Genomic DNA, 22273 nt, shown 5'->3' on the forward strand with positions numbered 1-22273 from the left:
TAGGAAATAAGATGAACAATTGACAGATGGGATCTCATGATGTTAATAAAGTAAAGAGGCGGGTCACAGAATAGGAGACAATCTTTACCGGCTGTACATCTGTGGTAGTTTGAATGTAATTGACCCCATAGGCTAATAGGAAGTGGCATTATGAGGAGGAGTGGCTTTGCTGGAGTGGGTGTGGTCTTGTTGGAAGAAGTGTGCCACTGCTGGGGGGACTTTGAGGTCTCCTGTGCTCAAGCTATACCCAGTGATACAATTCATTTCCTGTTGCCTAGGGATCAAGATATAGAACTCTCAGCTCCAGCTCCAGCACCATGTCTACTTGCATGCCACCTGCCCCTCCCCATGGTAATAATGGACTAAACCTCTGAAACTGTAAGCCTCCCCAATTAAATGTTTTCCTTCATAAGAGTTGCTCTTGTCACGGTGTCTCTTCACAGCATAAAAACCCTAAACAACATCTAACAGAGCATTAGTGTCTAGAATATAATGAAGAGCTCAAGAAATAAACACCAAGAAAACAAACCACCCAAATTAAAAATGAACTCAGAAGCAAGGGAATCTCTGTGAGTCCAAGACTCTGGCTTACACATTGAGTTCTAGGACAGCCAAAGCTACATAGAGAGAACCTATCTCAAAAACCAAAAACTAAATAAATAAATGAATAAAATGAGTAATGGAACTGAAGAGAAAGTTCTCAAAGGAAGAAATACAAATGGCTAGTAAACCTTTTTAATAAAAGGTATTTAACATCCTGAGCTCCTGCCGCAGACCATCCAGAGGGAGACCACCATTGCGGGAAAACCAGGGAGAAGGCTCAAGGAGAAGTCAGGAATCGGCGAGGAGAATGACAGACAGACACATGTGTTGATGTGCTGCTGTAATTTTATTTCTGTATAGGCAATGTTTATATACTTTTATAATCAAGGAACTTGGCAGGGGGTTACATCAGGTCATTATTTTTTACAATTACTCAGAGTTAGCAAGAAACAATAACAAGAGACATCCATATCTATTTTTGTGTATCATTTCTGTAGCAGGAGTACATTGTGGCTATTGTCTGAGGGCATGATCTCAGAATTTTGTGAAATCTGTCTCGCGCCAGTGACCACATCTGTGGGGAGCCAAACTCTTGCCAGCCTGGGTTATATTTTGTTATCATATGCCCATTTGTTTTCTAAGCCGTTCTTTATAATTTACCCATCTGTTTCCAACTTCATCATAACTTCCTGTATATGGGAGCGGCTCTAGGTAACTTTCATCTTTGGGGGTCCACCTAGGGGCTGTCCTCCAGCTTTCTCCTAAGAAGTACTGTGTATACCCCCCGGGAAGTGTGTGTTGGGGAATTTTCTCTAACTCTTTTTCTCTAGAAGGGTCTGGCATGCTATGTTTATTCCCTCGTAACATTTTTATTTTTATTTTTATTTTTGGGCTCTCTGGCTGTTTTTGACAAGAGCTCGCGCTGCTCTACTCTAAACAGGAATGACCCCAGAGATGTATTTGAGGAAGTCTTTTGAGCTTCCTTATACATTGGTCTGATAAATGGAGGTGCTCCGGGTACAGGTGACCTGGGTCAGTCATGTTGGTGCTGACCTGTACTGGTCGTGCTGTTAACTGGAGAAGACACAGATAAGACATACAGAGAAAGATCATGATTAGTGCCAACAAGGACTGTCGTCAAGGCCATTTCGTTCTCAAGGGCTTCCTGGGATCCTCAGGCTGCATGACGATTGTTGATTGTGGGGGAACCGCTTGAGGCCATGCTCCGGGAAGCTCCAACCTCAACCCTTCAGCTGCTGGGCCCCAGCGCAGCGGCATACTTGTTACAACTACACAGGTGTCACAGCTGTGGGAGTAGCAGTTCCTCCTTTTCTGTTTTTAAAATGAAGCTCAAACATGTCCTGTTGTATTGTCTTTACAGAAGTATAGAGACAGTTAATAAGACAAGGAAAAAGAAAAACAACAAGCATTACCAGTAAAATGAGCATTTCAATAAAAATGAAATATTGTAGCCAATCTATGGGGTTCATATCTTTAATTTTTTTTTTTTATTTTTGTAGCTAGATCTTGTAATCTGCCTATTTGCAAATGAGCCTGACTCATAGCCGAAATATCTTTCTGTAAAGAGGCCAGATCATGGGTAATATCCGTATCATGCCAGATTCCCTGTAAATGAGCCTTAACCTTCTCCCAAGGCTGGGAAGCATTATAAGGCAATGGGGTAACACAGATGGATTTGAAGTTACCATGGCAGCGAGCAGACATCGTGGTTTTGAGGTTGGAAATGTCCTGTCCTAGGGCCAAAACCATTTCTTCCAAAACATTGATCTTAGACTCTAATTTTTTATCTATAGCTTCTTGCTCAAGTAAAGCCATAGTAATATTTTTATTAAGAGTATTGACATAATGAGCTGTATGAATTTCCTGAACTAATGTGGTTGTTGCAACAGCAAAGGTAGTAATAATCGAAATTAGAGCAGTAATATTTAGAATCAAAGCAGCAACAAACCGTTTTGGACGAATTAAATTTTTTAAAGTATTTAAAACTTGTAAGGCCGAATTGTCATATTAAGGTTTAGGGCCCAATTCTATAGGCAATATGACAAATGGAGGTCGCCGGACTATGAGAACCGTCCCTAGATCTTTTGGCTCCGCGGAAGTGATACAATTAGTCAATTTACAAGAATTACATATTATCTGAAAAGAATTACCATCCTGGGTAATATTAATAAAGGAAGATTGTGCTAAGAGCATAGCATTAGGGTAAGACATGCAGGCTCTAAGGCCAATGGCCTCTGATTGAGTATGGTTAGGTTTTTTTTTTCTAGCATCATGTTGGAGGCTGCAACAAGCCTAAACAAACCAGAATGTCTCCTAGTAATGTTGCCTTGTTTTGCAAACCATGTAGGTTTTACAAAGCCTGGAGAGAACCATCTCCTAAGAGGCTCTCCATGTCTTTCAAAAACATAATTATGAAATTTCTCCTTATGAGTATTTAGATAATTCTTATAAGTGTCCTCCTTATCATTAGAATTAGAGTAATCCCATATCCTGAGGGATCCTGACGACCCCTGTGGTTTATATCTTGCAGCTGCATTTGGAAAACCGCAAGTCAACCATGTTGGGAATTTGGACAGAGAAGAATCCCAAAATTGATCTTTATCCCGGTACTTTTGAATACAGGGGGTGATAGGAATGAGATTGACTTGAGTAAAATTATCCTTATACAATTGATTCCCTAAAGTCTGTATCTGGAGCTCCCATACCCATCTTTTATCAGTGTTTGCTCTGTCTGGGCTGTCAGTCAGGAAGGTCCTGTAAGATGTTGGAAAGCAGCCGTAAGGCACCTTCCCCTGCAGCGTCAGGCAGATTGGGAGCGAATCTGCTCTGCCCTCAAAATTTATTAAGGAGGAGGAGCTGTTACGAGCGTCAGAATCCTGTGCTCCACCCAATCTGACTGAGTCATTGGTTAACACCTTGATAGGCTCCCGATCTAACCATCCTATGGGCTGAATAATTGGGGGATTAGGGACATATGTCCAGTAGGAAATTTTCTGAGTGATTGGCAGTGGGGTGGAAATTAAAGCTAGAAAGGCAAGGAAATAAAAAGAAGCTGTAAGGGGTTTCCCCTGTTCAATTAAAAGTTTCTTTGTGTTCTGAGTCAGAAGCCGAATCTGTGACCAAGTCACTTTCGGTTTCTCGCCATTGAGCTTCATCTTTTTTATGTCTGTCATCAGTTTCCTCTGTTGTTTTTTCTAGCGGCGCTTGCGCCTTCTCTTTTCCCTTTGCAGGTCGGATAAGGCGATCTGGGATCCAGATGGGGGAGTCGGCATCCTGTGGGAAAACATAAGCGTACCCTCGCCCCGCAGTTAAATCGGGGGACTTTCCTGACAAAAGGGCAGTTTCCAGTGCTGGAAACAAGTTAGCTACATATTTAGAATCTGTAAAAAGGTTAAACTCTTGAGAGAACTTTTTAAAGGCCAAAATAGTTGTTCTAATTATTGCTTGTTGTGTAGAAGTTTTCTCTCCTTCCTCTATCCATAGGCCATGTGTCTGGGTAAAAACCATAGCTCTTCCTGAAGAGGAACCGTCTGTAAAAATATTTACAGCATGATCTAAGGGGCTATGAGAGAACCAGACAGGAAATATCAATTCCATATTTCTTGTAAATTCTATTATAGGGTGTCTAGGATAATGAAACAATATCTGACCTGTAAAATTCTGTAGTGCCAAAATCCAATCTTTATTGAATTGATATAAATGTTCTAATTGTGTTTTATTATATGGAATAATAAGCTTATGTGGTTCCTTTCCAAACAATTCTTTTGACCGATTGCGGCCTTTACATATTAATATGGAGCATAAATAAGGATAATCAGCCAACATCTTAGCTTGAGTATGTGGTAAATGTAACCATTCCATCATTCCATCTTGCCACAGGCAAGCAGTGGGTGTATAAGAAGTTGTAAAAAGTATCAAAGACCATGGCTCTGTATAATTTACTTGTTTAACCTTAGCTGTAGTTAAAGCCTGTTCTATCAATTGTAAGGCCTTAATAGTTTCTTTTGTCAACTCATGTTTGGATTTTGGATTAGAATCATCATGTAAAGTTGAATATAGAGGGCTCAACATATCAGTGGTAATTTTTAAATAAGGTCTAAGCCAGTTAATATCATCTAATAATTTCTGAAAATTATTTAAAGTCTTTAATTTATCCCTTTTGATGGAGACCTTTTGAGAGGTAATATAATCTTTCTTAATTATTTGTCCTAAATAATTTAGAGGCCTGTCTTTCTGTATCTTGTCAGGGGCTATCATTAATCCATACAGGGTTAGTGCCTCTATGGTCTCTTCTAATATGTGTTCCAACTGAGTTTTTTCTTTATGGGCCAGAAGTATGTCATCCATATAGTGAATGAGATATAAATCAGGATATTTTTGTCTTATTTTTTGTAAAGCTAGATCTACAAATTTTTGGCACAATGTAGGAGAATTTTTCATTCCCTGAGGCAATGTTACCCATTGATATCTTTTGAAAGGCTGCTTAAAATTCTCTGAGGGAACACTAAAGGCAAAATATTCACTGTCTGAGGGGTTAAGTTTGATGGTAAAAAAACAGTCTTGTAAGTCTATGACAATTATATGCCATCCTTGAGGCACAGCCACAGGAGAGGGCAGGCCAGGTTGCAATGGCCCCATATCCTTCATCATTGCATTGATGGCCCTAAGGTCCTGTAACAGTCTCCATTTTCCTGATTTTTTCTTGATAACAAAGACAGGGGTATTCCATGGGCTGTTAGATTTTATTATATGTCCTTTTTGTAATTGGTCTTGTATTAGTTGTTTCAGAGCCTGTATCTTTTCTGTTGTTAGGGGCCATTGACTCATCCATACAGGCTCCTGAGTAAGCCATTTTATTTTGTCTGCATACAGATGTTCTGTAGTGGCCCCTATGAAAAATTTTGATAACTAATTTGATCTGATGTCATTAGTTTAATATCCATGGAATCAAGCATGTCTCTCCCCCACAAAGTGAATGGGAGAGACGGGAGCACATAAGGCTGTATTAAGCCTTCTTTATCTTCATTTTTTTATTTTAATAATGCAGTGCTCTGCATAACCCCTGAAGCAGAGCCAAGTCCCAACAAGGAGGACCCTGTTTTGTGAATGGGCCAATTACTAGGCCATTCTGAAGCAGCTATACAAGTCCTGTCTGTACCTGTGTCCATTAGACCCCGAAATTTTCGTCCATTAATCAAGATGCATTTAAAGGGTCTCTCTCCAAGATCCTGTACCATGAACATTCCTTTAGTGGACCCAAATTGTCCTTGCCCCCGGGCATCCTTTATGACAGGATTGGGTAATTTAACAAAAGGTAAGAGGACCAGCTGAGCCAACCTCTGTCCTTTGTGAATCTGTATGGTTTTTGTTGATGGCCTTACCATAACTTTAATAGTATTTTTTGTATCTGTATCAATTACATCTGGAAGAACCTCAAAGTTCTTTTGATAATTGGAACTTCGTCCAATGACTAGTCCCACAGTTTGTGGCAGCAGAGTGCCCCTTACATTGGTAGGAACTAAAGCTATTCCATCCCATCTGGACAGTATCATGTCCTTAGTGCTAGCAAGATCCAAGCCTGTACTTTCTGGAGTTGCTCTAGGCAAATCATGAACAGTGAACTCTGGAGCCTCAGGGTCTAGCCCTGAGTGAGGTGCTTGTTGCCTCCTCTCCTCTCCCTTTGTTGTGGGGTTAGGAGAACACCCCTGACTTAGTTTTTTGTCTCTTTCTGTTCATCATCAGAGCCCCCTTTTCCTAGGGGCGTTCCATCCTTATGGAACTTTGATTTACATTCGTTTCTCTAATGTTTTTCTTTCTTGTAGCGAGGGCATAGGCCAGGAGCCCCCTTTTTAGGTCTGGCTCTGTTTCCCTGTCTGTACTCTTTTTGCATATGTCCTTCCTTTCCACATTGAAAGCAAGTTGGAGATTGGGCAGTTTTCCTGCCATTCCCATATGTTCGTTTGATATAGGCGCTAAATTTTTGTCCTTTCATGGCTGCGGCGTAGGCCATTCCTTGCATTACAACCGGTGAGGCATCCTGACATGCTTTTATGTAGTCTTGGAGGGTTCCAGTTTTTCTTATTGATCTAATCAGATCTTGACATAGAGCATTGGCATTTTCCCATGCTAACTGTTTCAATAGAATACTCGTCCCCTCTGAGGGGGGGAGCATTCTAGAGACAGCTTCCTCAAGCCTAGCTATAAAATCCTGGTAGGATTCTTTAGTACCTTGTTTAATATTAGCCAATGCTCCTCCCTTGGTTTCCTGAGGGGGAATTTTTTGCCATGATTGTACGGCGTTAGTTGTTATCAATTGTAAGATATCTCTAGGTATCTTTGTCTGTGATTGTGGGGTGGCGTAATCCTCTGTCCCCATAAGCATTGCCGTAGTGGGCTTGGGCCCACGTTTCTTAAGTGATTGTACCATTGACTCCCTACTTTTGTCTTCATATTCAGTCCTCTAGAGAATATAGTCTCCAGGACTGAGAGTGGCCTTTGCAGTTTGCATCCAGTCATAAGGTGTCAACCAAGAACTGGCAACCATATCCACAATCTGCAGCGTATAAGGAGCAGAAGCATCAACATTCTTTACAGCAGATTGTAATTCTTTCAAGACCTTCAAGGGGAGAGGCTCCCATACAGGTCCCTCATCATCCCATAGTTCTGTGACAGGGAAAATTCCAAAGGAGGCATCACCGGTCCTGCGAGCCTCGGCCATGGCTCCTTGGAAGCCAACAGGAGGCAAAGGGGGGTGATTTCTTGGCTTTGGCATGGGCCGCTGACCGACTGCAGCACCAATTACCTTAAGAGATCGAGGATTGTCAGAATGATCTCTATAGTCATCCTCCCATTCCTGTTCTGCTTGTTGATCATCAAGACCCCAATCATCATCATTTTCCTTTATTTTCCTGGTACTATACAGCACGGGGGGAGCAGAGGCAGTGAGTGGCATAAGCTGTTCCTCTTCCCCGTTCTCTGGACCCACTTCATCATAAATGGGGGATTCCCCTGGGTCAGAGGCAGTCTCCCTACAAAGTCCTTGAAATGGGGTTGTATCTGATAAGAGGTCCCTTAAATGGAACCATAATTGAAATGCTTGGGGAGGCAGAGTTTTCTCGCCATTAACCTGTATATATTTACGCATCTCTTTCCCCACTCTCTTCCATTCATCCACAGACAATGATCCCTCCTCAACGAATGAAGGGCTGGTCTTCTTTAAGAAGGCAATAAATTGCTGCACATCTGCAACTGATGTCTGAAACCCTGATTTAGTTAACATACGCTGTATCATAATTACCAGCATTTTCTCATTCTTAGTCAATGCATGCCCCATGGCTCCTTGATTACTTACACTTAACCGGTGATCCTTTACCGGCGGGACTGCAGCTCCCTGGTAAGAACCGTACCTGACTTCTGAAGAGGAAAGAAAAAGGGGGGAAAAGATTACCTGTCCTTCAAGTCCCTGTTCGGGCGCCACCTGCCGCAGACCACCCAGAGGGAGACCACCACTGCGGGAAAACCAGGGAGAAGGCTCAAGGAGAAGTCAGGAATCGGCGAGGAGAATGACAGACAGACACATGTGTTGATGTGCTGCTGCAATTTTATTTCTGTATAGGCAATGCTTATATACTTTTACAATCAAGGAACTTGGCAGGGGGTTACATCAGGTCATTATTTTTTACAATTACTCAGAGTCAGCAAGAAACAATAACAAGAGACATCCATATCTATTTTTGTGTATCACTTCTGCAGCGGGAGTACATTGTGGCTATTGTCTGAGGGCATGATCTCAGAATTTTGTGAAATCTGTCTCGCGCCAGTGACCACATCTGTGGGGAGCCAAACTCTTGCCAGCCTGGGTTATATTTTGTTATCATATGCCCATTTGCTTTCTAAGCCGTTCTTTATAATTTACCCATCTGTTCCCAACTTCATCATAACTTCCTGTATATGGGAGCGGCTCTAGGTAACTTCCACCTTCGGGGGTCCACCTAGGGGCTGTCCTCCAGCTCCCTCCTAAGAAGTACTGTGTATACCCCCCGGGAAGTGTGTGTTGGGGAATTTTCTCTAACTCTTTCTCTCTAGAAGGGTCTGGCACGCTATGTTTATTCCCTCGTAACATTTTTATTTTTACTTTCATTTTTGGGCTCTCTGGCTGTTTCTGACAAGAGCTCGCACTGCTCTACTCTAAACAGGAATGACCCCAGAGATGTATTTGAGGAAGTCTTTTGAGCTTCTTTATACACTGGTCTGATAAATGGAGGTGCTCCGGGTACAGGTGACCTGGGTCAGTCATGTTGGTGCTGACCTGTACTGGTCGTGCTGTTAACTGGAGAAGACACAGATAAGACATACAGAGAAAGATCATGATTAGTGCCAACAAGGACTGTCGTCAAGGCCATTTCATTCTCCAGGGCTTCCTGGGATCCTCAGGCTGCATGACGATTGTTGATTGTGGGGGAACCACTTGAGGCCATGCTCCGGGAAGCTCCAACCTCAACCCTTCAGCTGCTGGGCCCCAGCGCAGCGGCATACTTGTTACAACTACACAGGTGTCACAGCTGTGGGAGTAGCAAGCTACCACAGAAATTTAGATTAACACTACATTTAGAGTCTGTCTCACCTCACACAGGATATTCACCAAGAATACAAGTGACAAAAAAATGCTGGTGTGGGTGTGAGAGATGAGGGAGTCTATACACTGTTGGTGGGAGTGTAAAAATGATGTGACCACTGGGAAATCAGTCTGAAAATCCTCAAATAGCTAGAAATGGAACCACAACCCACCTATCACATTCCTGCTCATACCCAAGGGTCTTTATGTCCTTCTACAGACACTTGCACACCCATGTTCGTAGCTACTCTATTTACAACAGGACAATCAACCTTGATGCCCATCAACTGAGGGATGGGTACACAGTGTAGTTTTATTTAGCTGTAACGAAAAATGAAAGCAAATTTGTAGGAAAGTAGATGAAACTAGAAAAACAAATTATAGTGAGTGGGGTAACCCAGGCTCAGAAAGACAAATACCACCTGTTCTCTATCAAATGTGGATGCTAGCTTCAAATTCTTTGTTTTGTGCTTTTAACTTGGAGCACCTGTGAAAAACTAGAAAGGATACATTGTGGGTGTAAAGGGAGGGAGACAGTAGAACACACGTTTTAAAAATGCCAAGAGGGAGAATACAGAGGGTTTAGCAGGATGGATGAAACAAGGGTGGAAAGGGTAGGTGTCTTAGTCATGTTCTATTGCTGTGAAGAGACACCATAACCATGGGAACTCTTGTAAGAGAAAGGATTGTGGCTTGCATATAGTGTCTGAGGTGTAGTCTGTTATCATCCTGGTGAGAAGCATGGTAGCATGCAGACAGACATGGTGCTGGAGAAGTTGCTGAGAGCTATGCATTGGGATCTACAGGCAGCAGAAAGAGAGAGCAACACTGGGCCTGGCTTCAGCTTTTGAAACCTCAAAGTTCTACCTCCCCCCACACACACCTCACCCCTGTGACACACTTCCTCCAATAAGGCCACACCTCCTAAAACTTCTTAAATTGTGCCACTCTCTGATGACTAAGCATTCAAACATATGAGCTTATGGGGACCACTCTTATTCAAATCTATCACAGTAGGGATAACCAAAATGGAAGGTGTATGAAAAGCCATATGGAAACCTTCTATCTTATGCTCAGTTAAAAATATAACTGGGGACCAAAGAGACAGCTCAGTGGTTAAGAGCACTTGCTTCTCTTCTAGAGGACATAGGTTCAAATCCCAACACTCAGTAGTGGCACGATTATCTGTCAACTTCAGACCCAGGGCATCTGATGCCCTCTTCTGGCCTCCAAGGCACAGACATTCATACAGGAGGTTAAACATCAGTACACATAAACATAAGATAAAACCTATACACACACACACACACACACACACACACACACACATATATATACATACACACACACACACACACATATACACACACACACACACACACACACACACACACACACATAAACTTACACGGAGGGGAGAGTGGAGCATGATATGAAAGAAAGGGAGAAAACTGGAGGTTATAGGTTTGAGTGAGGATGGGGATGATGAAGAGGGGGAAGGGGGAAGGAGTGGGTTAACCAAAACTAAGGATGTATTTTTTTTAATAAAGCCTATGGGGACTGAATAATTTGTAAGCCAATTAAAAATATAATAAAAAATAAGTTTGGCAGCTGTGTATGGTAGCACTCACCTTTAATCACAGCACTCAGGAGGCAGAGTCAGACAGATCTCTGTGAGTTCCAGGCCAGCTTTGTCTACATAGTTCTAGGACAGCCAGGTCTATGTAATGGGACCCTGTCCCAATAGATAGATAGGTAGGTAGGTAGGTAAAACTAATCTTAAAAAATAAAATTGAGTTTAAATGAAGGTACTTTGCATGGGTGGACAATGCTGCTTCTAGAAGACATGGCTTGGTGAATGAAAAATCTCAGTACCAATCCTAGGATACCTCTTTATGAGATGTTGGTCAAGGAGGCCTCAGAAGTCCCCAGAACAACACAAGTTATTGACATTGTTTTTGGTTACCTACTATACCTACAACTAAAATCCTGGTAAAGACACCACACACTTTGGTGGCAGGACATAGCGAAATCAGTCTCAAACTGAGTGAGAAACTTCATCCCTGCTGGCTAGCATTTGGGGTGCCCGAGCATGCTATTGAGGCCACCAGGGCAGAAAAGACATCGATGGTTTTAACTCAGATGGACTGTGCATGTTGCAGTACCTACCTGCCAGGCACGATGTGCCCACTAGTGCAACAGGAAGGTATACAACCACCTCCAAATCAGACCTGAGGCCTGTCCACAGGAGAGAAGGCAGGCCTATGGATGAGACGACCACAGGCCCCAGGATGGAGCCCACTATTATTATGTTGCTAAATGATCATGTTATCAAATACCTTGTTGAGGTTTATACACGTTATAGACCTGTGCTGCTTTCATTCTTGGTCAGAGAAGCTTCTTCTTGCAGTTAATTCAGAGACTCATAAGCAGAGTTCTGAGAATAAGTGTCTGTTGAGGGCTCAACCCTAAATGGAATATCTGTATATCAGCTCCCACCCTCAAGACTCAGGGAGCATTGCAGAAGAGAGGTACAAAACGTGAGCTCAGGAGGGGAATGCCTCAATGCTGTCTTCTGGATACACATGATTTGTGCACTCATGACCTCACAGCACTTGGCTTCCCGGGACAAGACTACCATAGGATCAAGCCAGTGAAGAGTCTACCGTGGGTGGGTGAGGAGATCATGTAGTCCTACCCTATCTGAGGCTATGAGCATTTACTGGGGAAGGGAGAATCTTTGTGTGTGTGTGTGTGTGGGGGGGTATGGCCACAGGAAGCTTGCCCATGTTCCAGTGGATGGCTCCATCACATCCACTAACACATGAAAAACACTGACTGGACTCAGTGAGATATATAAAAATATGAATAAATTTAAAAGGAGATGAAGTTGAAAGGCTGTATGCAGGCATCTTCAGAGGGAATTGAAAGAAGGAAATTGAGGGAATGAGGGAGATATGATAAAAAATATTCTGTATCTATGTAATAAATTCTCAAAATATAAATAAAAATATTTTAAAAGGTAATAAGTACAAAAATATATTACTCAGGCCATCTCAGCTTCACAGTGGCCCATAGACACTGCTGAGAACTTCATATATCACAGTTCAACCTCCCCCTCTGCCTAGCCCATCTTCCCTCAGTTCCACACAAGTGCTGTTCTTAAGAACACTGTTGGGTGGGGGGGAGGGGGAGACTTCTTGCCTCCAGCCATCTTCTTAGATCAGGGGATCCTAACCTTCAACACTTCTACCAGACAGAAGCCTAAACAGGGCCAGCTGTAGTGTTCTCTGTTACCTGCCCTTGCTTTTTATCTTGCTCCGTCACCCTGGAACCCAGCACAGTGCTGTTGTGCAATAATCTTTTTGTACATTGTGAGGATGTATAATTCTGATTAGTTTAATAAAAAGCTGAATGGCGAATAGCTAGACAGGATTTCCAGGCACAAAGGATGCTCAGAAGAAGAAGGGTGGAGAGGCCAAGAGACAAAGAGCAAACAGGATGGGCACTACAGAGATGGAGCAATAAAGCCACAAGGCAGAAATAAATTAATAAAAATGGGTTAATTTAAGTTATAAGAGCTAGTTAGAAACAAGCCTAAGCTATGGGCCAAGCTTTCATAATTAATAATGAGTTTCTGTGTTGTGATTTGGGAGCTGGCTGGCAGGACAGAGAAAGACTTGCTTCACAGTGCTGGACAGAGGGCCCTACAACAAACTTCTAATGAACGGAAAACATACAATGGCTTGGACAAAGCTGGACACCTTTCTACAGATCAGGCTTTGACTTACTCTGGCTTATTTCTTGTTGGTGAAACAATGCTTTCAGGCTGCACTTTGTCCTGGCAGACTCCGTTTTATGAGAAGCATTTGATTCCATTTTGAGTGTACATGTGCATGGAGACACGACCACCTGTCCTGTACCACTCATGAGCACTGACTAATAAATAACTGATGCATAAAAGTAGAACAGAGCCAACTATAAATTTATGAAAATAGACTTGGGACACATGAGCACATGGGTATATTAAAACCAGATGAGAATATAGGCCCAAGAACCTATCAAACACACCAGAGCAGTAAAGGGCACAATACCCTCCTCTGGGCCCCAAGAGAAGAAAGATACCTAATACTGTGATGATGATAGCTCTTTCGAACTGTTACCTGACCACCTGGTGTGTGTGTGTGTGTGTGTGTGTGTGTGTGTGTGTGTGTGTGTGTGTGTGTGAAGGGATCAGCAAAGAATTCCTGATTGTCCCCTAGGCTTCAAGTCTGTTTAGTCCCCATTGCTTGATGCAGTCCACTCAAATTACCATCTATTTGTCCAAACTTGGTCTTGTACCTTGCCACCACAAGTGCTGAGCCTTTGCAGCTCAGCTCAGCGACCCTCCAGCAGCTGGCTTCTTACTCTCTTCCCTCCACACAGCAGTAATTCAGCACCTGTGTCAGCTTCTGCTCTGCCAGGAAGGCCTCTTGGACTTGACCTCTGCTGTAGCTTCTTTAAGACTCTGGTAGCCATTCTATGACCTGCATATAAACATACAGAGAGATAGGATTGTGGCATGATGGACAACATGTACTCTGAGAACTAGTAGTTAAGAGTGGGATGAAAGAACCTGTATTTGCCAATGGTCAGCTGTCATTTGGTAAATTGCAGCCAATTGAGACCAATGGAGGTGAATTTTTTTCTTATTCTGAGAACAAATAGAAAGATACAAATGTGTCACAATTTCTCCTCCCAAGAATGTGCTTCCTTTACATCCAATATAAACGTGGAGCATCTTCTCATCTTTACCATGCAAAACACCCACAAGATACACAAGGAACACAAAATGCATGCAGTCTAGGGAATTAACTTGCACACTGTTTCCTGGAGAGATATTATACTTTTGTTTGTTTATCAGAGACAAGGTTTCTCTGTAGCTCTTGCTGTCCTAGAACTTGCTCTGTAGCCCAGGCTGGCATCAAACTCACAGAGGTCTGCCTGCCTCTGCCTCCCACGCGCTGAGATTAAAGGCATGTGCCACTGTGTCTGGCTAGTAAACTTTGTATTTTTAAAACCAGGTGTTGTGGCTCAGGCTGGGCTCATCTTTCTGCTTCTGGAGGGCAGTGATCCATAATCCAGAGAGGTGTGGTCTAAGCACCCAGGCAGCAAATCTCATGCTCTGCAGGCATCTCAGAAGGTGTCTAGTGAAGACTCCCCTTGTGTAGCTCAATGACAACTTCAGCCAACTGATTACTATGGCTGTGCCTGTAGCCTAATTGGGGCCATTTTTCTGCTCTAATAGTCTCTGTCAACATTCCCAGCAATAACCCTGTTATTGTAGTTCCAGACTGTCCCCAATGGACTGGAGTTCTATCCTCTTTCTTGTCTTCAGTTCGGCTTGGCCAGCTTTGCCATGGCCATGCGAGGTGTCTTCCCTGACCACTTCCTGCCCAGGGAGGCTACCAGAGAGCACTTTTTCCAACTGCATTATAGATTACACAGATCCAGGATGTTATGGTTTTAGTTGGATTGACTGTGAACTTTTGTATCTTCAGGATCTAGTGTTTGGCTCAGAAACGTCTCAATGAATGAGTGAATGAACAGGCAGGATGCCATCTGTTGCCCCTCACCCACCCAGGATTATGAAACCATAGGCTTGTTGCTCCGGCCAGCAAGCAGAGCCTGTCCTCATTCTTTCCACATGGGAAGCATCAACTAGAGAGCCTTACTTCTTCCCTCAGAAGAGAGACATCCACATCTTTGTCTCTCCTGTACTTTATTCTCTTTAAAACGTAAACACCACCATGCTTCAGGGGGCAGAGAAAGGCTCAGGCTGAATCCACCTATTGTATTTGAACCCCACATCCATAATACCTGCCTCATAGCATTTCCATTACCCAGAGGGCCTTTCCCCCACCTTTAGGGTTTTATTGCCATCAGTCTGTTCCCAGGAAGGTCTGATACCTGTGTCCCAAGTCCAGCCACTTTGCATTCTGAGGGTCTCAGTCCCCCATTTCCTACCAAGGTTTTGAATTGACAGTTGCCATGCCACATCACAGTCCTAGGTGTCCACATGTGTGTCAGGTGACAATCCCACTCTGCATGTCCAGGAGACCTTCATTTTCATCTGTAAAGAGGCTTTGCACATCTCTGCTCTGATTTATTGATATCACATCAAGTTGGTCCACTGTCCTGTTCCAAGGACCTGCATGCAGTAAGGCTTCCTTTAACATACTCATGGTTGGCTATTCCAGCTCTTGAGCTGGACCTACATAATAAGGTCAGTACCACACAGTGAGCCACATTTGATCCATGCCCTTCACTTGCTCCCAACTTACTGGTTACTGTGGTTTGTCCATCAAAGGTGTGTGTGTTTAAAGCTTGGTACCCATGTAACAGTGTAAGAAGTTGTGAGACCTTCAAGAGGTGGAGCCTAGTCCTGAAGTCACTGTGGTTATGCTTCCTGGAAGGATTGCTGTTTCTTGTGGAGTCCATTTAGTTAGTAGCTTTCTTGCCAGAGAGAGTTCTTATGAAAGTCCAAACTTGACCCTGGAACATTCTCTGGCTTCATGCCTTATCCTATGATCTGTTTCTTCCACCACCTACTCACTGTTGTGATGCATTCCTGCTGAGGACCTTACAGAGCTGAGCTGATGTGGGCACCATGCTCTTGAGCCTCCAGTACTCTGAGATAAACAGGCATCTTTTTCTTTATAGAATTACCCAGCCTCAGGCATTTTGTTATAGTGAAGAAAAACAGGGGCTGGAGGTGTAGGTCACTTGTCTAGCATACGTGAGGCCCTGGGTTCAGTCTCCAATACCACAAAGAAAAAGAAGGAAGAGAGGGAGGGAAGAAGGAAGGGAGGAAGGGAGAGAGGAAGGGGAGATGAGAGAGAGAACAAGAGAGAAAGCCAGAGAGGAAACAAGCACTATGGAAATGCAGTGTGCTCAGTAGAGTGATGGAAATGTTCTTGTAAAAGAATGGAAGAGGAGGTCTAAACTAGGGCAGAGAGGCCTGGGAGGTTCCTTTGGGAGAAGATGTGTATCTCTCCAGGAAACAGTGTGCAAGTTAATTCCCTAGACTGCATGCATTTTGTGTTCCTTGTGTATCTTGTGGGTGTTTTGCTTGGTAAAGATGAGAAGATGCTCCACGTTTATATTGGATGTAAAGGAAGCACATTCTTGGGAGGAGAAATTGTGACACATTTGTATCTTTCTATTTGTTCTCAGAATAAGAAAAAAATTCACCTCCATTGGTCTCAATTGGCTGCAATTTACCAAATGACAGCTGGCCATTGGCAAATACAGGTTCTTTCATCCCACTCTTAACTACTAGTTCTCAGAGTACATGTTGTCCATCGTGCCACAATCCTATCTGTGTGTTTATATGCAGGTCTAGGTTCCAGAGGATCGGTAGGTGTGGCCTGAGGAAGTGAGAAGATGAGACCAGAACTCAGCACGGACCAGTGAGGAGCCTCCCGGGCCAGCAAGTGCTGAGGAGACAGCGGTGAACAAAACCCCAAGCCTTGACCTCACTGAGCTTCTTCCCTTCTAGTGGAAAGAGACAAATAACAAACAGTAGAGACCATGGAGGGCGATAAATGCTGTGTAGAGAAAGAACAAGCCGTGGAAAGGGATTCGGGTACACCTTCTGAAGAGAAGCCATTTTAAATGCAGGAACTTTGAGTATGGCATCAAAGAGCACTCTGTTAGCACAGTATGCACCTACCTTGAGCCAACCATACACATCTTGGTTATGATTGCCATTTCAAAATTACATTTCTAGTTTATTTATGTGGTGATGAGTGTGTGTGTGTGTGTGTGTGTGTGTGTGTGTGTGTGTGTGTATGCACATGCATGGCATGGCACCCATGTGGAGTTGAGAAGTCAACTTTAGGGAGTTGCTTCTTTCTTTCTACCTTGTGAGTCCTGGAGATTGAACTCTGCTTCTCAGGTGTGGTGGCAAGTGCCTTCACCCACTAACTTATCTTGCCAGCCATGACTGCCATTTGGGGCATTGGGTGACCCTGGCACATATTCCAAACTCTGTGGGATAAACCCAGTCCTTGACAGAGCCAAGTATGTCAAGCTCCATACAGACCCAGGAAAGGCGGGGCACATTCCAATTGGTCCCAGTCCACCTCTGTCCAACTTAGCATGTAATCCCTTCTTCCGTCTTTGAGCTGTGGGGACTCTGCTGTTTTGCTGCTGCTCAAGATACACTTCCATCCCTAAGTCTCTGCATTCTGTGCAGCCTGGGCTTGGCTGCCTTTCTTACAGTCTGAAGGGAGCCTTCCTTTTCAGGTGGCTCTTATACACCTGAGTTTTTCTGGAAACAAGCACCAATCTCTTTCATCTCCATCACAGCCTTATTTCTGAAGTTTGTTGGTTTTCTTAGGCCATTTCATTCTTAAGACAGCTCTGTGACAGGGTAGACACTGTCTGCTGAGCCCTGGTGCTCCTTCACTAGATTCCTAGGGCTGTGATGCTGTACTATAAGCTGTGTCACTTAATAACAGAATAACATTTTCCTTCCGGGTTGAAGGCCAGGAGCCAGAGATCAGAATGTAGATAGAATCCTTCTGAGAGCTGCGAGGTAAAGATCTGCTCCAGGCCTCCTTCCTTGGCTGGCAGGGGCCATCATTCCCTCCCTGTCACCTTCATGTGGTCAATCTTCCCTCTCTATGTAGCTGTCCTTAATCTCCCCTGTAGAGAAAGATACCCATCATTTTAAGCTTCATTTTAATGTTGTGTAACTTGTTTGCCTCATCTCAGGTCATGTCTCCAAGTGAGGTCCTATTCTGAGGTAGTCAGGACTTCCAGTGTGAATCTGGAGAGATAGGGCACAATGAAGCCCTAAGAAACCTCCACTTACCTTGAACTTTAGATTTCACAGCTTCTGCTAGCTGACTCATCCAGGCTAGACAGGTAGATGACCTACCCCATGCAACAATGGCTTTCAATGCACAAATCCACTCACTGTTTGAGAATCTGTCTAGAAACAAAGGGCTTCCCATGGAAGGTCTGCCTAACTCACTTGGAAAGATAAATATTTTGATGTTTCAGAACACACTACACAAGTCTAGTTGGAGCAGAACAGGATGTGCCACATCTTGGACTCTCGTTAACCCTGAAAAGATCTGTCTGAGGCTGAGCAAAAGCTAAGAGAGCTGTTAAAGCAGAAACCGAGAAACAGCAAAATGAACAAGAGAGAAAGGAAAATATTAGGAAGAATCCAAACCCAAGGCAGCAGAGGAGAGGGTTGAAGGAAGAAGGAAAATGAGGCCAGAGAGAAGCGAATTACCTCAGGTCCCCTCGGAAATGACACCTGCTCTCCGGAGACGGGAACACATGTAGATGTGTGAGCTGAAGTGTTATACGATGGGAAGTGTTGTTTTCTAAGGTAGAAATGCCCAGGTACAGAAATGCCCTTTGGAGGCCAGTGTCGCAGGTTTCTGCCAAACTAGTCCCTAATCTTTCTTCAGTTCATTTTTAAGGTACAACTAAAATATTTCAAGTCTTTGTGAGTTGCCAGTCTCAATATTCATTGCTCTGAGATGCTTTTTTTTTTTTTCTGGTCGTTGTTGTTTGTTTGTTTTAAATTAGCAAGTATGAGAACCTTCCAAGACACACTAACCTATGCAATAACTCATCTGGCTGGAATGCTTAGTCAGTGCCTGAGTGTTCCACTCTAACTCTCTGGTTCTCAGGTCTTGTGTCTTGTCTAAAATTCCTAAGAATGATTTAGCTATGTTCCAGCACCTTCAACCTCAGGTCCATGTGACCTAGAAACTGACTCAGAAAAAGCAAGTCTCCCCTGTACTCTTTTGAGCTAAACTAATGGCAAACTATATACCCTATATGCTAGTTAGTTCTTCAGCACTGTGACAAAAGACAGAGGAGCAGAGCAGCTTACGGGAGCAAGGATGGCTTCTGCTCATGTTTCTGCATGGCCCCACTGGTGCTGCATCTGTGGTAAGTGCAGAGGACAAGATAGGACCCCCAAAACCCTGACTCCCTTAAACAAGGCCCCACCCCCTCAGAGCCCACCACACTATGAACCCATCAGAAGATGAGTCCATGACTGAAGTCAGAGCTCTCAGGAACCAATCACCCCCTAACCCCACCACCCGAACACGGCTTCCCTGGGGAGCGAACATTTGGGTCTTTGGAAGACAGTCTGAATCCAGACTGCAACATCTTCACTTTATGTACCTCTAAGACCTATTTAATGACAACTTGCTAAATGAAATCTGTAAGCAGAAATCAAGGTGGACCAAATTTTGAAGATTCTGGTTGAGCATTCTTCCAGGAAGTCTGACACACATCACTGTAGCAGCCCAACTGGTTTCTGCATTAGCAGGGCGAGTGCTTCCTGATCACATGTCATGAGTGGGCCAAGGTCTCCGATTGCTGCCATTCTTGCTATCAGTCATGAGTCACTGCTAATTCGGCTCCATTGTAGCAAGGTAGTTGAAATCTGTGACTAGTGGTGTGTGTTTAGCATGTAACTTCCTTGTTTTTATTTATTTCCTTTTTTTCGTTTTTTCCTGACAAGGTTTCTCTGGATAATCATGGCTGTCGTGGAACCAGCTCTGTAGACCAGGCTGGTCGGCCTGCCTCTCCCCAGTGCGGGGAGGTATGCACCATCATGCTCGGCTTTGTAACTTTCTTGTAATTGTACCTATAGACAATTATGCACTGCAGTGGGGTCACAGTCATGTATGATTTGATGCTAAGGCACATGCATACCTGATCTTTACAAATACAATTTATGCAGGTCCCTTGATAGTAATTTTCAGTAATTTGTCCACTTTTCGTAAGAGCAGGAGGGGTAGGCCCACTTGGTTATTTTGCCCAACCTGAAGCAGTAGAAGAATAAGAAAAAGAAATGGTTGAGAACCAAGATTAAACAACAGAGTGTATTGCATACCTTTGCAAACGGCTTGCAAGTGACATGTGCAAATTAATTTCTCTCAGCAGATGTTTAGGTAATAAAAATACCTATTTACTTTTTTCCAAGTCCCGCTCAGCTGCGGGCTCACTGTAGCTGTAGCAGGAAGCAATGGGATCCAATGAACAAGTAGAGCAGTGACTGGGACTAGACAGGGGTGAGGCAGTTGCTTTGGGGAGCAAAGTTCCCAGGGAAAGTGCAAGTGGAGCAGACGACATTGGGCTCTGCAGGAGGGGCTGGAGGATGCAGCTATTTCTGCTGAAGGTTATGAAAACTGCTTGCTACACAATGGCCAGTGTCCCCAACAGCCTGAAGTGCCTTTGGAGCGCTGGTCACGTTGGTGTTCCTTTGGCATTCAAGGAAATAGGAATCTCCCAAATTGGGGTGGGGTGAATAAGGTAGAGTTTGGTATGAAATAATTCTCCTCAGTGGAGCCTGCTGACCTATACTTGTATCTGTGGCAGCATTGTGCGGCTGTTAACTACAGAGCTCTATGTTCCCTTGGAAGCTGTGCTTCTGGGGTAGGACCAGAGCTGCCATCTGTGAGAGGCGGCTTGGAAGAGGGACTTGCTGCAGAACTTGAGGATGGGGGTCTACTATGAACCCTCGTTCCTCTATGCTGTCTGTGTCAGTCTGTGCCTCAATGGCCCCATAGGATTGTCAGGAGGATGGAAGGAGTCCATGAGGATTCTAAGTGTTGAGAATTCAACTTAAATAAGCTTTCTTTCTAACCATATGTAAACATTATGACAATCCAGAAGATAAAGGTGCAGACAGTCAGACAAAACACACACACACACACACACACACACACACACACACTTTCTTATCTCTTACAGCAAATGGGAAACCTCTATACAGGGGGTGGCAGTTGTTTCAGATAGTTTAACTTCTGGTTAGCAACCTGGAGGGAAAGAAGGCTTCTCTTTTCTGGTATCCATAGATACAAGGCCACGGAGAAGGATCTGATTGGCCAGCTCTGGGTTGCATGCCCACCACTGTGAGGGCAGAAGGGTTTCATGATTGGCTGTTGCCTTGGAGTCATTTAGATGGGGTAAAGAAATTCCTCAAAGGAAAGAGTATGTGAATGCTATCACAGAATAGGTATATTTTTGAGAGTGGAGGTAAGCTGGGGCACACAAAATAGTACTGTCTTTTCGACCCATGGGATGTTAGGTACAAGGCTGGATGCTTGGGGTCTAAGTCAACAGCAAACTGGGTCACCCTTCCCTCCTTCCCACAGCCTCCAGTCCCACTGTCCTCAGGGCGTTTGATCTCCTCCCTTGAGTGTCTGTGTCCCAGGTACACCCAGAGTCACTTCTGAAACTCCAGTCCAAGGGGCAGAAAGGAACCCACTTGGTGACTCCTTTAGAGAAAGGAGAGAGCATGTGTTTTGGTTCTGATAGAAGAAAGACTTACAGGGAAGTCAGAAAGCTTTGGTAGAAAAGAGAAAAAGGACACGGAGAAGCCATCATAAGACCTTCTCTACCAATGCTTGAAGAGTCCCCAGCCATCAGAATTACTACCCAGAGGGAGTCCCACAGAAGAAAGGCTGGATCTTCCTCCTCCTTTCTCTCGCACCCCGACCACCTGCACATTCTCTTCTGCTTTCTTCACAGTATCCAGGCTCCACAGGCAACATTCCTTCTCAGACCAGATGTTCCGCCCCTGGAGGCTGCTGTCCAGAGAGGCTGTTTGGAGCAGCGACAGAATAATGCAGCCTAGGTGCAGCTCGGGCCAGACTGGAGGCCTAGCTGGGTTTGAGGCAATGATCTGCGCTCTAGAGCTGTTGTGAGCTGGTGGCTGAGAACGCCTTCTGGGCCGGGGTTTGTAGCAGAATGGCTTCCTCTGCACCCTCCTCAGCAGGCTGCAGGGGCCGCTTGGAACGTGGGCAGTGCACTGAGAACCACAATACCCATGGGAAAGGAGGAGGAAAGACCTGGCAAAGATCTGTGGGAGTCCCTGTTTGGTTGATTTTCCCTCTCATTTTAAAGTCTATTCCGTCAAGTGAGGCTGGAGGTGAAGAGAAGGACGAGTCCACCCACCCTGGCCCTGCTGGCTGGGCCAGAGCGCAGGCGCAGGAGAGAGTCAACAGTGGGCAGGAGGCCCTTTTGTGTAGTGACCCAGATGTGGAATCTAGATCTGAATCAGGCTTC

This window comes from Onychomys torridus, chromosome 11 (genome assembly GCF_903995425.1).
Source record: "Onychomys torridus chromosome 11, mOncTor1.1, whole genome shotgun sequence".
NCBI classification, from domain to species: domain Eukaryota; kingdom Metazoa; phylum Chordata; class Mammalia; order Rodentia; family Cricetidae; genus Onychomys; species Onychomys torridus.